Raw genomic sequence first — 15,517 nt, forward strand, 5'->3', positions numbered from 1 at the left:
CTGGTTGAGGAAGATCCCACTTGCCCTGTGGCACAGCCAAAAAATAATTATTTAGAAAACAATTTTTTCTTTTTTTTTTTGGCTGCACAGCTGTGGAATCTTAGTTCTTTGACCAGGGATCAAACCTGTGCCCCCCGCATTGGGAGCATGGAATCTTAACCACTGGACCATCAGGGAAGTCCCTGAAAATTTTTTTATTACTCTCTCTGATCTTCTTCCCTTTCCTTTTCACAACGCAATTCCTAGAAAAAGTCTTCTACCTTTGTCTTTAGGCTTCCTGACTCTCCTCCACAGCAGATGAGGGAGAGGGTTCCAAACATGGTCAGCTTCTGGACATTCTTCTGACTGGTCGGTGGCAAGGGGACAAGGTGGTGTGTCCGGTGTTAACTTCATCAGTCTTCTGATTCCACTCGGCCTTGGGGCTTTCTTGCCTGTGGTCAACATGCAGTTAACTTCTTCCTCCTGGTGTGGGTTTTAATATCTGCACAACAATTCAAGGGTATGGTTCAGGATATTATCTATATCCCTTGAAGAGGAGCTAAGGGTCCTTGGCTTTGTTTTATGGCTAAACTCTCATTTTGTCTTGCTTGCCTCTTTCCCTTTGTTTCTGCATTTTCTCACTTCTTTGGTTAAATTTGCTCTTCGGAATTCAGTGAAAGCCAAGGAGACTAAAGCTTTTCTTCAAGCAAGAGATGGGGGATATGGCCCGGGGGAGTGGAGGGAGTCTGTTCCAGGAAGGCCCCCCGTGATTTGCTCAGTCTGGTGTCAGAAGCTGGGGTATAACAATGAGAACCGAGCATTCTCTGCTGTCAGCTTGCTCCTGGCCCAGCAAGGCAGACAGACACGTAACCATCAAACACAAAAGGCAGGGGGAAACTGCTGTGATTGATTCTGCCTGGAGAGGGAACACAGATCTCAATAGATATCCCAGACGTGGCATTTGGTCTGGCTTTCGAGGGGCAAATGTGTTTTTTCAAGTGGCGATGGGAGAGATCCACACTGAGGGACCTGAACGAACAGAAACCCGTAGGGTTTGAAGCTGAGGCACCTTGGAAACCATTGATTTTTCTCCAGGACACAGACAGCAACAGCCGAGCTGCTTGCTCAGAACTCCACTGGGGGCATTCCAGAGCCCGAGGGGTGATGCGTGGGTGGTTTGGGGGAGTGATGATCAGTGCCGTGGGGCTGAAGCACATGATGTGAGTTGGGAGGTAAGGAAATAGAGCAGGGTAACAAAAAGTTAACTGTTTAAGAGTTGGACCACAAGGAAAGCTGAGCGCCCAAGAATTGATGTTTTTAAATTGTGGTGCTGGTGAAGCCTCTCGAGAGCCCCTTGGGACAGCAAAGAGATCAAACCAGTCAATCTTAAAGGAAATCAACCCTGAATATTCATTGGAAGGACTAATATTGAAGCTGAAGCTCCAATACTTTGGCCACGTGATGCAAAGAGCCAACTCATTGGAAAAGACCCTGATGCTGGGAAAGATTGAGGGCAGAAGAAGGTGAAGGCAGAGGATGAGATGGTTAGATAGCATCACTGACTCAATGGACATGAGTCTGAGCAAACTCTGGGTGATAGTGGAGGACAGAGAAGCCTGGCGTGCTGCAGTCCATGGGGGGTCACAAAGAGTTGGACACGACTTAGTGACTGAACAACAACTACCACTGATCCAACCTTCCTTCTCTGCCTTATCCACACCTTTGCCAGATACAGAAGTAACTCAGTAGCTAATACAACAATGTGACCATCCCTGTAGGTAACCTGCAGTTCCCAGATAGCTCCTCTTGCTCTCTCCTTCTCTTCCTGAAAGAGTGTTGAGTTCCATGGTTTTTGCAACCCTGTCACGGTCGGGAAGACCTGGGGACTTCAGGAACCTGGCACAGCAGCTCTTTTCCCTGGGGTGCTGCCTGCCATGCTGGTATCTGAGTCTGGAAGTCCATGATGACTCTAGTCTAACTCAGGTGAACCCAGCCCAGCGGCAATCCCTGGACGATGAGCCCTCATTGACTCATTGCTCTGAGGTCGTTCTGTGACCCCACCCCCCCACCCCCCCACCAACCCAGGCTTGAGTGCTCTTCCCTGCACAGGTCGTAGCTGCAAAACCACCTCTTTTCCACCCATCAAAGCTCCTCAGCTACACTCTAGATGGTATCTGGGCCACCAGGGAGTCGAGGGAGGCTTTGGACAGCTAAACCTCCACAACTCCTTCTGCCTCACCAAGAAGAAACACTTGCACTCGAGCAATTTCAAGATATTTAAGAGCCCTCAAAGAGCTGTCCGCACTGTCATGTTCATACGCAGTGGCCAAGAGCTGGAAGCAACCCAAGTGTCCACTGATGGGTGAATGAGGGAAGAAGATGTGGTCTGCACATGCAAGGGGATATTATTTAGCCTTCAAAAGAAGGAGATCCCGTTATATGCTACAAACGTGGATGAACTTTGAGGAGATTGCTGCTGCTGCTGCTGCTGCTAAGTCGCTTCAGTCGTGTCCGACTCTGTGCGACCCCATAGACGGCAGCCCACCAGGCTCTGCCATCCCTGGGATTCTCCAGGCAAGAATACTGGAGTGGGTTGCCATTTCCTTCTCCAGTGCATGAAAGGGAAAAGTGAAAACAAAGTCTCTCAGTCGTGTCTGACTCTTAGCGACCCCAAGGGCTGTAACCTACCAGGCTCCTCCATCCATGGGATTTTATGTTGAGTGAAATAAGCCAGACACGAAAGGACAAATAGTGTATGAGTCAAATTCATAGAAATAGAAAGGAGCCGGAGGGTGGGAGGGAGTTTTGTCTCATGGGGACAGAGTTTCAGATTTCCAAGACTAATAAGTTTTGGAGATCTGCTTTACAACAGTGCGAAGGCTCTGAATACTGCTGAACTCAACCTAATAATAATGGGCTTTCCTTGTAGCTCAGCTGGTAAAGAATCTGCCTGCAAAGCAGGAGACCTGGGTTCGATCCCTGGCTTGGAAAGATCCCCTGGAGAAGGGAAAGTCTACCCACTCCAGTATTCTGGCCTGGAGAATTCCATGGACTGTATAGTCCATAGAGTCGCAAAGAGTCAGACACGACTGGGCGACTTCCGCTTTCACTTTCAACCTAATAATGGTTAAGATGGCAGCTTTTGTGTGATGTGTTTTTTAACTACAGTTTTAGAAAGGACATGACTGAGCGACTGAACTGAACTGAACTTACAAAGGAAAAATCAAATGAAAATATTTGAATCCTTAAAGAGCACAAGCACGATGCAGTCCAAATGGACTCCCATCCTTACAATCCCCATCAGGCTGTCAGAACTGGCTGCAGACCCCTAGGACAGCTCCCCGAGGGAACACTGGCATGAGAGCACCCCCCAAAGCCTCCATCCTCCCCAATTTACTATATTGCATCTCCTCTCCAGGCACAGTTCTTCCCACTCTGTTCTCTCTCGGGCCATTGTCTCTCGCTCCTCTTTACTCTTCTCACCACAATTTCTCAGGTCTGAAAAGGCTTATATTTCACCTTTCATGGACTATGCATGCACACTTTTTACATGCAAGGGACAGAACTGACTCTGACATAGTTAAGGAGCAAAAGGCACTCATCAGAAGGACATTGGCACCTTGCAGGGTCCCAGGGGCACCAGAACTCTGCACCAGGCACCCAAGGCTCTGCAGCCAGGAATGGTGCTCAGGATAAGGCCTTAGAGACTCTGCTGTTGCTATGGACGCTGGACCCCACAGCTTCCTCCACTGACAACACTGGACACTGGCTGCGGCCAAGGTCACTGTCATCTCCCAACACCGGCATGGACTCTGCATGGCGCCTGCTTCTTCTGAATACCAGCTTTCGACTCAAGAGTCAGGGTAGATGCAGCTCCCTGGCAAGTGCCCTCATGTATATTCAAGGAAGGCTGGGAAATCAAGCCTCTCGTGCTTTCTGATTCTACACAGAGTACACGCTCTGCTCAGAGAAAAGGGCTGCAAAGTTTGGATGGTCAGTATGAGTAGCATGCCCTGAATTTCCCTCACCTCTCATTTTTCTGTTTCTGTAGAGCAGTACTCGCCTTGCTGTCCTACACTTTAGAGGTACAATTGTCAGGTTTAGCAAATAAAAATACAAGATGCCCAGTTAAATCTGAATTTCAGAGTAACAGTGAATAATCTTTTAGTATAAGTATGTCCCATGCAATATATGGCACATACTTTATACTAAAATAAGTATTCATTGTTTATCTGAAATTCAAATTTAATAGGAAATTTAAATTAAATGTAATGTGTCTTATCCAGTGATTCTCCCTAGGGATATCTTCTTTATATTTTCTGGCTTCCCTAGTGGCTCAGATGGTAAATCTGCCTGCAATGCAGGAGACCTGGGTTCAACCCCTGGGTTGGGAAGATCCTCTGAAGAAGGGAGTGGCTACCCACTCCAGTATTCTTTCCTGGAGAATTCCATGGACAGAGGAGCCTGGAGGGCTACAGTCCATGGGGTCACAGAAAGTCAGACACGAGTGAATGACTAACAGTTTCACTTTTCACACCCTTCTACACTGTACCAGGGCCTGCTTCCTGGGTTTGCTAAACATGCTAACATACAAAATCCATATTTAAAACAATAGTTTTAGCTGACAAATCCTGAATCTTTTTTCTGTGTGTGTGTGTGTCTGGCCTCACCTCAGGGCATGTGGAATCTTAGTTCCCTGACCAGACATCACACCTGCATCCCCTGCATTGAAAGCATGGAGTCTTAACCACGGGACCACCAGGCAAGTCCCAATCCTTGTTTTGAATTCCAAAAATTGGAAATTATCCTGTCTTTCTCTCAGCTTTCCTCCCATAACAGATTTTCATCTCCTCCAAATCAGATACACACCTTTGCAAGGGGAAGGTTATGTCCTTTGGAAAGCAAAGGAGAGAAAGCACATTAAAACTGGAAAAAAAGAAATCCAATTACCCGGTTGCAATAAGGAGAAGTGGAGTAAACAGTGCAGAGAGATTTCATGAATTTTTTATACTGGGTGCTCTCAAATTCTAGGACCTCGCATTTACTATGACTCACACTTAACAAGGCTTTCATAGGCAGTGAAATTATAAAGTAAATGAAACCGATTTTCCTGAGCAGTGTATGGAAATGAGTTTCTGTGAGTCAAAGATTACTGTTGCTCTCACCTCTCACGTGGCAAGGTGAATTCATTACCCAAATGCCAATGTGTTCCTTTCATGAGAAAAGGCAAATGATTTTCAAAGCATCGAATTTTAATATTCTATAGACATGTCCTATTATACCATGTCCTAATGTTACTTAAAGTCTTAAATAACACAAACCAGACACACAATTTTGTCAAATTTTTCTAGGGAACACACACGAAGACTTCACTCATTTGCTTCGGTCTTCTGTGAGAAATAATTAGATCTTCCCAAACCAGCATCAGCTTTCTCTGGGCTGCCAGACGAACCACAGTGGGATATTTCCAAACCACAGAAAATAAATGATGTATTTTAGACCATGAGGCATGCATGTTAGAATATATTTCACTCCGATCCTTGGGAAGAGAACTGATTGATGTATTTGCTTCAATTACACCTTTTTTTCAGTTCCTCGAATATGCCTTGTGCCTCTTCTTAGTACATGCGATTCTCTACTCCTAGAACAGTCTTCCTTGCTCCATCTAATCAAGTCCTTTAGATCTCTGCTGGGAAATGTCAATTTCCTGATGCCTGAGACTAGAGCGGGGCTCCTTTCTTATCCTCAGAGTTCACTCTACCATTCCTTCGTAGGCTTTATAAGTCTATAGCTGTGTGGGTTAGGGCTTCACGTCTGCCTCCCTGTCGTCTTTTGGAAGTTTTGGTTGTGTGCACGTCAGCCAGAGACCACATCTCCCAGGCTCCCTTGCAGCTAGGTGTGACCATATGACCAGAGTGTGGCCAATGGGATGTGTTCAGCCACTGAGTACAGCCCCTAGAAGGAATGGAGCACACCTTCCCCATTCTTTTTCCTCCCTTTGGCAAACTGGAAAGCAAACATAATGATGAATGGTCTTTACTGGTGCAGGGATGGAAGAGGAGCAGGATGAAAGTGGCAAGCATTGCCCTGGAACCACCAGACCAGCCCTCAACCAGTGATCAGGATTAGTACTTCAGAGACACTAAAGCTATTTGCTTGCTTAAGCCCCTGTACTGTTCCTTTTGAAAGCAGCCTCTAGGCAGCAAATGCAGATTTGAACCCAAGGTTCCTTGACCCCAGGTTGCAAGCCTGGAAACACCACGCCATGATGTTTGCTCACACCATCCACCTCTTCTCCGTATACACGTTACATCGTATATCACAGATCATATAGTGGAACACTTCTATGAAAGTGTCTCACCCCCTGGATCTGTGTTAGATCGAAGAGTGAATAAAAGATGCTACCTTCCAGGAGTTGTTTTTTTTTTTCATACTTCTTCCTTCTCACTCCGTTTTCATGTTTTTACCTCTGGAAGCTTCTTGTAAGGTCCTCAGCACCACCCTAATTTCTATTATTATAAATACGTAATTTGACTCTCCCCATGCCAGACAGCAGGCCCATCCCCCATCACAGCTGGGAGAGAGGAAAGTCAAGCATGATCAAGAGTCTTGATTTTCTTAGAGGTCAGTATAGCTTAAGGCTGTCTTTCCACCTGTCACTAATACAAATATTTCAGAAATGATGGATCAAAGCTAAAGAGCAGCCCTTGACCTAGGGAAAGACCTGCACAATTGTTTTTTGGCCACACTGTTTGGCATGCAGGATCTTAGTTCCCTGACCAGGAATCCAGCCCGTCTGTACCCCCTGCAGTGGAAGCGAGGAATCTTAACCACCTGACCACCAGGGAAGTCCCCACACAATTTTTTAAACTTAATTTTGTCTATATCACATATAATTTTACATCAATATGTATCATGTGTCATTATTAATATTTTGGTACAATGCTCTTTTTTCTTTTCCACCTGGTTTCCTCCTTCCTTTCCTCTTTTTCTTCCTCCCTTGTAACACCAGCCATTCCTTCACTAAGACACACACAAAACAGATCACCAACCAAGTACTCATCCTCCCGTATTTTTCTCCATGCTCACAGGATCACATGCAGAGATTCGGAGGGGTTTTGTCATGGGGTAGGGGGAGCTTTTACAAAAATGAGATCATCTTATATACATTTTTCTGCATCTTTCTCTTCTCATTTAACAATACCTCATAAAAATCTAAGTCGGTTGCTTTAGATTTAATTTAGTCTTTCTAATGACTGAATGCGGCTTCCCTGGTGGTTCAGATAGTAAAAAAAAAAAAAAAAAAAAAATCCATCTGCAATGCAGGAGATCTGGGTTCAATCCCTGGGTCAGGAAGATCCCCTGGAGAAGGGAACGGCAACTCATTCCAGTATTCTTGCCTGGAGAGTTCCATGGAGAGAGGAGTCTAGCTGGCTATAGTCCATGGGGTTGCAAAGAATTGGACACGACTGACAACTAAAAGTAACTAATGACTGAATAATAATTCACGGTGTCAATATACCATAGGTTATTCAGCCCTGAGCTTTGTTCCCAGCTTTTTGTCACAACAATTAATGCTACATAGCTATCAATGTACATGTATTTTTATGAACTAGTGATTTTTTCTCTATAGGATAGATTCCCAGATGTGGGCTTGATGGGTCAAAAGGCATATGAATTTTTAATTTTAATAAATACTGTCTTCAGTGGCAATTGATACCTTCCTTAGAGCCAACATTCCTTTTTTTTTTGGCCTCACCAGGTGACTTGCAGAATCTTAATTCTCCAACCAGGGATCTACCCCCTGGGGCCCTTCGCAATGAGAGCATGTAATCCTAACCATTGGGCCACCAGGGAATTCCCAGGACCCATCTTTTTTTCCCTTTGCTCCCTATAACTCTCCTCTTTCCCCACTTCCTGCTACATCATTTCTCTCTTATTTTCTAAAATTAAAAGGCTGAAATGTTCATTTTAGGTCTTCCCAGTTGGCCCAGTTGTCAAGAATCTGCCTGCCAATGCAGGAGACACAGGAAACATGGGTTCAATCCCTGGGTTGAGAAGATCCCCTGGAGGAGGAAATGGCAACTCACTCCAGTATTCTTGCCTGGAGAATCCCATGGACAGAGGAGCCTGGTGGGCTACAGTCCATGGGGTCACAGAGTCGGACACAACGGAGCACACATGCATAGATGCTCATTTTAGGTCTAACAGGCTAACATGTCAGTTGTTTGTGCTTAGCTGTGAAAATATAATAAACGGTACAAAACTGGGGGGGAAAAATCATAGTCATTTTAAAAGCTTCACAAGAAAGAAGCCCTGTTCTACAAGGGACCAAATGATTAAGAATGTGACTATAGGTATGTAACATACTTGTTTTCCTATTTCTATATTTAATCAAGATCAATCAGTCAGTCAGTTCAGTCATTCAGTCTCTTTGAGACCCCATGGACCACAGCACACCAGGCCTCCCTGTCCATCACCAACACCAGCTTACTCAAACTCATGTCCACTGAGTCGGTGATGCCATCCAACCATCTCATCCTCTGTTGTCCCCTTCTCATCCTGCCTTCAATCTTTCCCAGCATCAGGGTCTTTTTCCTGATGAGTCAGTTCTTCGCATCAAGTCACCAAAGTATTGGTGTTTCAGCTTTGGCATCAGTCCTTCCAATGAATATTCAGGACTGATTTCCTTTAGGATGGACTGGTTGGATCTCCTTGCAGTCCAAGGGACTCTCAAGAGTCTTCTCCTACACCACAGTTCAAAAGCATCAATTCTTCAGTGTTCAGCTTTCTTTACAGTCCAACTCTCACATCCATACATGACTACTGGAAAAACCATAGCTTTGACTAGACACACCTTTGTCAGCAAAGTAATGTCTCTGCTTTTTAATATGTAATATTTTTAATCAAGATACATGTTCACAAACACCAGGCACTATGGCAACTGAGTATCATCAGTAGCAAATTTCTCAGTCCCCTGTCATTTTTTTCTAGGTGGCTCATTATATGGAATATTGCTTTCCTGAGGCATATTCTGCCCCCCAAATCCCGATCCCAAGACCATTTATTCACTTGACAAATATTTATGGAGTGACTGCAGTATGCTAGGCACTATTCTAGATGGTGCACACACAGTAGTAAAAAAGATGGAGGAGAAGCCACTCTAGCTCTAGGGAAAGATGTTAACAACTAATTACACGTGTGTTCGGATAATTTTTTTGTTGTGATTAAAATACATATAATGTAAAACTTCTTTAAGCCACTGCCTTGTGTGTCTTAATGAAGCAGCCTGTATCCAGGAGTGTAGAGTTAACCATTTCTAAGTGTACAATTTAGTGGTATTATGTACATCCACATTGTGGTTTAACCATCAGCAACATCCATCTTCATAACTCTTTTACCTTGCAGAATTGCAAATATATACCCATTAAACGACTTCCCACTCCCTTCTCCCCCAGCCCTGGAAACCACCACTCTGCTGTCTGTTTCTATGAATTTGACTACACTCAGATTCAAACACTGTAAGTGAAATGGTACAGTATGTGTTTTTATGAGTGACATTTCAGTGATCATAATGTCCTCTGGGTCCATTCATATTGTATCATGTGATATAATTTCCTTCCTTTGGAAGGCCGAACAATACCTTATAGTATGTGTAAATATTTTATTTATTCCCCAGTGGACACTTAGGCTGCTTCCATGTTTGGGATAATATTTTTAAATTTGTTTCCCTTGACTTTTTGACTTTTTTTTTTAAAGGAATTTAAGCTCCCACACTAGACTTACAGAGCCGGTAAGGACTGGCAAATTATATCTCCCACGTAACTTTAACTACACAGCCCCAAAGAGTAAGTATATGTTTAAACTACTATTTTTTAAATATTTACCAGTGTTTTCTCTCTCTAGTGATTTCTTTGCCTCTCCTTGCTTTCTACCTTTGGAAAGGTCAGGCTGTGTTCATTGCCCCAGGACACCAAACTTTCCAAGGCTCTCTCTGAATGCCGTTGTTCAACAGCCAAGGGGCCTAAGTAAACAGAACCAGGCAGGACTCTGGGTATCTTAGCAGAGAGCTTCAGGGACAGATGACACTAAAGGCAAAATGGTCACCCTCAGCACTTCCTCTCCCCCCCTTCCTCTCTCCAACTATAAGCCTTTGTGTGTGCTCTGTCGTGTCAGACTCTTTGTGACCCCATGAACTGTAGCCCACCAGGCTCCTCTACCCATGCGATTCTCCAGACAAGAATACTGGAATGGGTTGCCATTTCCTTCTCCAGGGGATCTTCCCAACCCGGTGATCATACTCACATCTCCTGCACTGCAGGCAGATTCTTTACTGCTGAGCCAGCAGGGAGGCCCTATAGGCCTTTAGCCCTTCAGAACTACTAAAACTTTTGGGACCCCCAAGTTGACTGAAACTGTATTTTTCTACCACCATGGTTGAATGGGATCTTGAAATATAAATTAAGTCATATTTCTGGCTCACCTGAGCCGTAGACTATCTCTACACCTATACACAATGCATGATTTATTCTTTTAAATTAACTTATTTCTACAATTTTGGCTGCACTGGTTCTTTGTTTCGGCGTGCAGGCTTTTCTCCAGTCGCAGTGCACAGAGGCTTCTCTAGTTGCGTCTGTGCGGGCCCTTAGTTTCCAGACCAGGGATCAAACCCGAGTCCCCTGCATGGCAAGATGGGTTTTTAACCACTGGACCACCAAGAAGTCCCCACAACGGAAGATTTAATTACAACAGTATCACATGCTGTGAAAGAAGGACTGGGTTCTTTGACTGGGTTCTTTGACAGGGGCCTCATCTGAATGAGGGAAAGGGGATGGCTGGTGATCAAGTTAGGTTTCCTTGAAGTTTAGCTGAGAGCTCAAGAATGAATAGGAAGTATTTAAAGAGGATGTGAAAAAAAAAATTTTTTTAATAAATTAAAAAAATAAAATGGATATGGGTCAAGCACTTCTTATCTTCAGTCCTGCTAGACCCCATATTCCCATGTTCTCTGCCTAGGGGAAAAAAAAAAAATCCTACCATTGCTTTGTCACCAGGAAAATTTGTCCAGCACATCACCTTGCAACAACCTTAGTTTCCCAATTCTTATTATTAATAGTATTGTTGAGATGCCCAAAGCTCCTTGTGGATGTTATCATTTTCCAGGAGTTTTAATTCGAGAATTCTCTAGATGCTTTAAGATGCTGTCTTGGTCTTTGCAGCATATCTGCTAAACATCTGAGCATTCTTGATATAATACAGACCTATCAGCTCACATATTTTTCCCCCTGTGGCATTCATATTCAATCTTAACACTCCTCTATCCTTTATCATGCAAAGCCATCATGTTGAAAAGCAAATAAAGGAAAAATATTTTTCCCACATCATTAATTGCTCCATTTTTAAGCAGACACAAACACTTTTCCTGTTTGGCTTTGAAACAGCTACTATGGCTGCCAGCTGGGACTCCTGGAGGCTTTAAGAATGTTAATCACTAGAATAAGCTTTGTTTTTTTAAGGAAAATAAGAATAAATTAAAGGCACACTCAGATATTTTCCCCCCTGGTTAGAGTAGACACAAAATGTGGGTAATTAATTTCTCAATACTCACCAGTGATTTTTTTCAGTTACTATCAATATAATTTTAGTAAATTTTTATTGAAATATTAGCAAATTATAATTTAACTATTTAGCCTAAATCTATTTTGTGAGCTTCAGGCTCATTTCCAGTTACCTACAGCATCTCCCCTTAGATATCTCCTGAACATCAAAAGGAGAAAAAAAATTTCTGGACTCACAATACTTCTGACACCAAGGGTCTAAGTTCTTTTCCCATGCCAATTTTCCAGTTCTCTGTAGACCTCAACTAGGTATCCTACAATTCATTTCAACCCTGACACTCTTCCTGAAGTTAGCATCAGATGCCAAGTAAAGGGTTCAGTCCCCCATTCAGACACCAGTCACAAGGCCCAGGTTACCCCTGTTGTTCTTCTGATCAATCATGTAGAAGTCAGGGTTCTCAGGACCCTCTTTGAGGTGTATAACTTGGTAGAATGGCTCACAAAACTCAGGGAAACATTTTACTTACTATTACTGGTTTATTGTAAAGGATGCAACTCAGGAACAGTCGAAAGGAAGAGACACAGAAGGCAAGGGGAACCGCGAGGGGTGTGTATGCAGCTTCCATGCCCTTTCTGGGAGTGCCACTCTCCCTGTGAAACTGTTACCAGAGGGGGGCCCCTTCAGGACCTGAGATCGGGCTCTTGTCTAACACTCAGAAATGAATTCTCCAAGGAGACGCACATACTGACGTGACAAAGCACAAGACTTTATTGGAAAGGGGTACTTGGGTGGAGAAGAGCAGGTTAAGGGAACCCAGGAGAACTGCTCTGCCATGCTGCTCACAGCCTCAGGTTTTATGGCGATGGCATTAGTTTTCCTGGTTGTCTTTGGCCAATCATCTTGCTACTTGCCCGTACGTGGTCGGACTCGGGTCCTTCCTGGTGGTGCAAACATCTATCAGCCAAGGTGAATTCCAGCGTGAGGGTTTCTGGAAGGCTGGCAGGACATATTATGGGCTCATGTCTCCTCTCTCCTTTTGGCCCCTCCTGAATTCTCCCTCCCTCTGTGAGACAACTCGTGCAGGCTGTTATATGGTGCCTGGCCAAGGCAGTTTCTGTCAATGGTTCCCTAACAAAACCGTATCTCAGATGTGACTTGAACTCAGTTGCATCTCAAGTGGGATGCAAACCCATGTCCATCGAGTTGGTGATGCCATCCAACCATCTCATCCTCTGTCGTCCCCTTCTCCTCCCGCCCCCAATCCTACCCAGCATTAGGGTCTTTTCCAATGAGTCAACCCTTTGCATGAGGTGCCCAAAGTATTGGAGTTTCGGCTTCAACATCAGACCTTCCAATGAACACCCAGGATTGATCTCTTTTAGGATGGATTGATTGGATCTCCTTGCAGTCCAAGGGACTCTCAAGAGTCTTCTCCAACACCACAGTTCAAAAGCATCAATTCTTTGGCGCTCAGCTTTCTTCACCGTCCAACTCTCACATCCATACATGACTACTGGAAAAACCATAGCCTTGACTAGACGGACTTTTGTTGGCAAAGTAATGTCTCTGCTTTTAAACATGCTATCTAGGTTGGCCATAACCTTCCTTCCAAGTAGTAAGCGTCTTTTAATTTCATGGCTGCAATCACCATCGGCAGTGATTTTGGAGCCCAAAAAAATAAAGTCTGACACTGTTTCCCCATCTATTTGCCATGAAGTGATGGTCACCTAGAGCCAGACATCCTGGAATGTGAAGTCAAGTGGGCCTTGAAAAGCATCACTACGAACAAAGCTAGTGGAGGTGATGGAATTCCAGTTGAGCTATTTCAAATCCTCAAAGGTGATGCTGTGAAAGTGCTGCACTCGATATGCCAGCAAATTTGGAAAACTCAGCAGTGGCCACAGGACTGGAAAAGGTCAGTTTTTGTTCCAATCCCAAAGAAAGGCAATGCCAAAGAATGCTCAAACTACGGCACAATTGCACTCATCTCACATGCTAGTAAAGTAATGCTCAAAATTCTCCAAGCCAGGCTTCAGCAATATGTGAACCGTGAACTTCCAGATGTTCAAGCTGGGTTTAGAAAAGGCAGAGGAACCAGAGATCAAATTGCCAATATCCGCTGGATCATCGAAAAAGCAAGAGAGTTCCAGAAAAACATCTATTTCTGCTTTATTGACTATGCCAAAGCCTTTGACTGTGTGGATCACAATAAACTGTGGAAAATTCTGAAAGAGATGGGAATACCAGACCATCTGACCTGTCTCTTGAGAAACCTGTATGCAGGTCAGGAGGCAACAGTTAGAACTGGACATGGAACAACAGACTGGTTCCAAATAGGAAAAGGAGTACTTCAAGGCTGTATATTGTCACCCTACTTATTTAACTTCTATGCAGAGTACATCATGAGAAACGCTGGGCTGGAAGAAACACAAGCTGGAATCAAGATTGTCGGGAGAAATATCAATAACCTCAGATATGCGGATGACACCACCCTTATGGCAGAAAGTGAAGAACTAAAGAGCCTCTTGATGAAGGTGAAGGAGGAGAGTGAAAAAGTTGGCTTAAAGCTCAACGTTCAGAAAACTAAGATCATGGCATCTGGTCCCATCACTCCATGGGAAATAGATGGGGAAACAGTGGAAACAGTGTCAGACTTTACTTTTTTGGGCTCCAGAATCACTGCTGATGGTGACTGCAGCCATGAAATTAAAAGACGCTTACTACTTGGAAGGAAGGTTATGGCCAACCTAGATAGCATGTTTAAAAGCAGAGACATTACTTTGCCAACAAAAGTCCGTCTAGTCAAGGCTATGGTTTTCCCAGTGGTCATGTATGGATGTGAGAGTTGGACGGTGAAGAAAGCTGAGCACTGCAGAATTGATGCTTTTGAGCTGTGGTGTTGGAGAAGACTCTTGAGAGTCCCTTGGACTGCAAGGAGATCCAATCAATCCATCCTAAAAGAGATCAATCCTGGGTGTTCATTGGAAGGTCTGATGTTGAAGCTGAAACTCCACTACTTTGGCCACCTCATGCGAAGGGTTGACTCATTGGAAAAGACCCTAATGCTGGGTAGGATTGGGGGCGGGAGGAGAAGGGGACGACAGAGGATGAGATGGTTGGATGGCATCACTGACTCGATGAACATGGGTTTGGGTAGACTCCGGGAGTTGGTGATGGACAGGGAGGCCTGGCGTGCTGCAATTCATCGGGTCGCAAAGAGTCGGACACGACTGAGCGACTGAACTGAACTGATGGGACCAGATGCTATGATCTTAGTTTTCTGAACGTTGAGCTTTAAGCCAACTTTTTCACTCTCCTCTTTCACTTTCATCAAGAGGCTCTTTAGTTCTTCTTCACTTTCTGCCATAAGGGTGGTGTCATCCGCATATCTGAGGTTATTGATATTTCTCCCGGCAATCTTGATTCATCAACTTAGAAGCTCTGTAAACCCTGTTGTTTAGGGATTTTTATTAAGGCTTCATTACATAGGCATGATTGGTTAATTAATTACCATTGATGATTAAGTCAATCTCCAGCCCCACACCCCTCCCCAGAGACAGGTGGGGAGCTGCAAGCTCCAACACTTTGGTCTCAAGGTGAGTTCCTCTGGCAGCCACCCCTCTCCTCCAAGAATCACTGCATTAGCATAAATGCAAGTGAGGCAGAAGGACTGACTGTGAATAAAAAGGAAGTTATGAAGATTTTAGAAGCTCTGTGCCAAGAGCCGGGAGCAGAGACCAAACACGTAGTTCTCATTTTGTCACAGCCTCTCAATGTAATCGTGTCTAAACCCGAGACCTTGATCTTTCCCCAGAAATTAAAAAGTATTTTTGATATCCCCCATGTACACACCCCATCCTTCCTTCCTGCCCAGTTTGCTTCTCCTCAGTCAGTACTTCGTTGGCTCCTCTCCATCTTTCAGACTTCAGCTTAAATATCACTTTGTCAAAAAAGATCTTGCCTGACTTTCTCCTAGTCC

General features: G+C 44.3%; 1 protein-coding gene across 5 annotated transcripts in view; it reads left to right on the forward strand.

Annotated features, from left to right (window-relative positions):
* The window catches only part of GPALPP1 (GPALPP motifs containing 1), a 127,380-nt gene that overhangs the window by 53,298 nt on the left and 58,565 nt on the right, over positions 1–15,517 (forward strand). For 2 of the 5 annotated variants that reach the window (XR_014070540.1, XR_014070536.1), the window contains exon 10: positions 6,028–6,390. The exons of the other annotated variants lie outside the window; for them this stretch is intronic. The gene's annotated coding sequence lies outside the window, so the exon portion shown is untranslated. Of the gene's footprint in view, positions 1–6,027; positions 6,391–15,517 lie in introns of those variants that run through there. 5 annotated transcript variants of the gene reach the window in all.

Source organism: Giraffa tippelskirchi, chromosome 12 (genome assembly GCF_054371585.1).
Source record: "Giraffa tippelskirchi isolate mGirTip1 chromosome 12, T2T-mGirTip1v1.2.pri, whole genome shotgun sequence".
In the NCBI taxonomy this organism is placed as follows: Eukaryota; Metazoa; Chordata; class Mammalia; order Artiodactyla; family Giraffidae; genus Giraffa; species Giraffa tippelskirchi.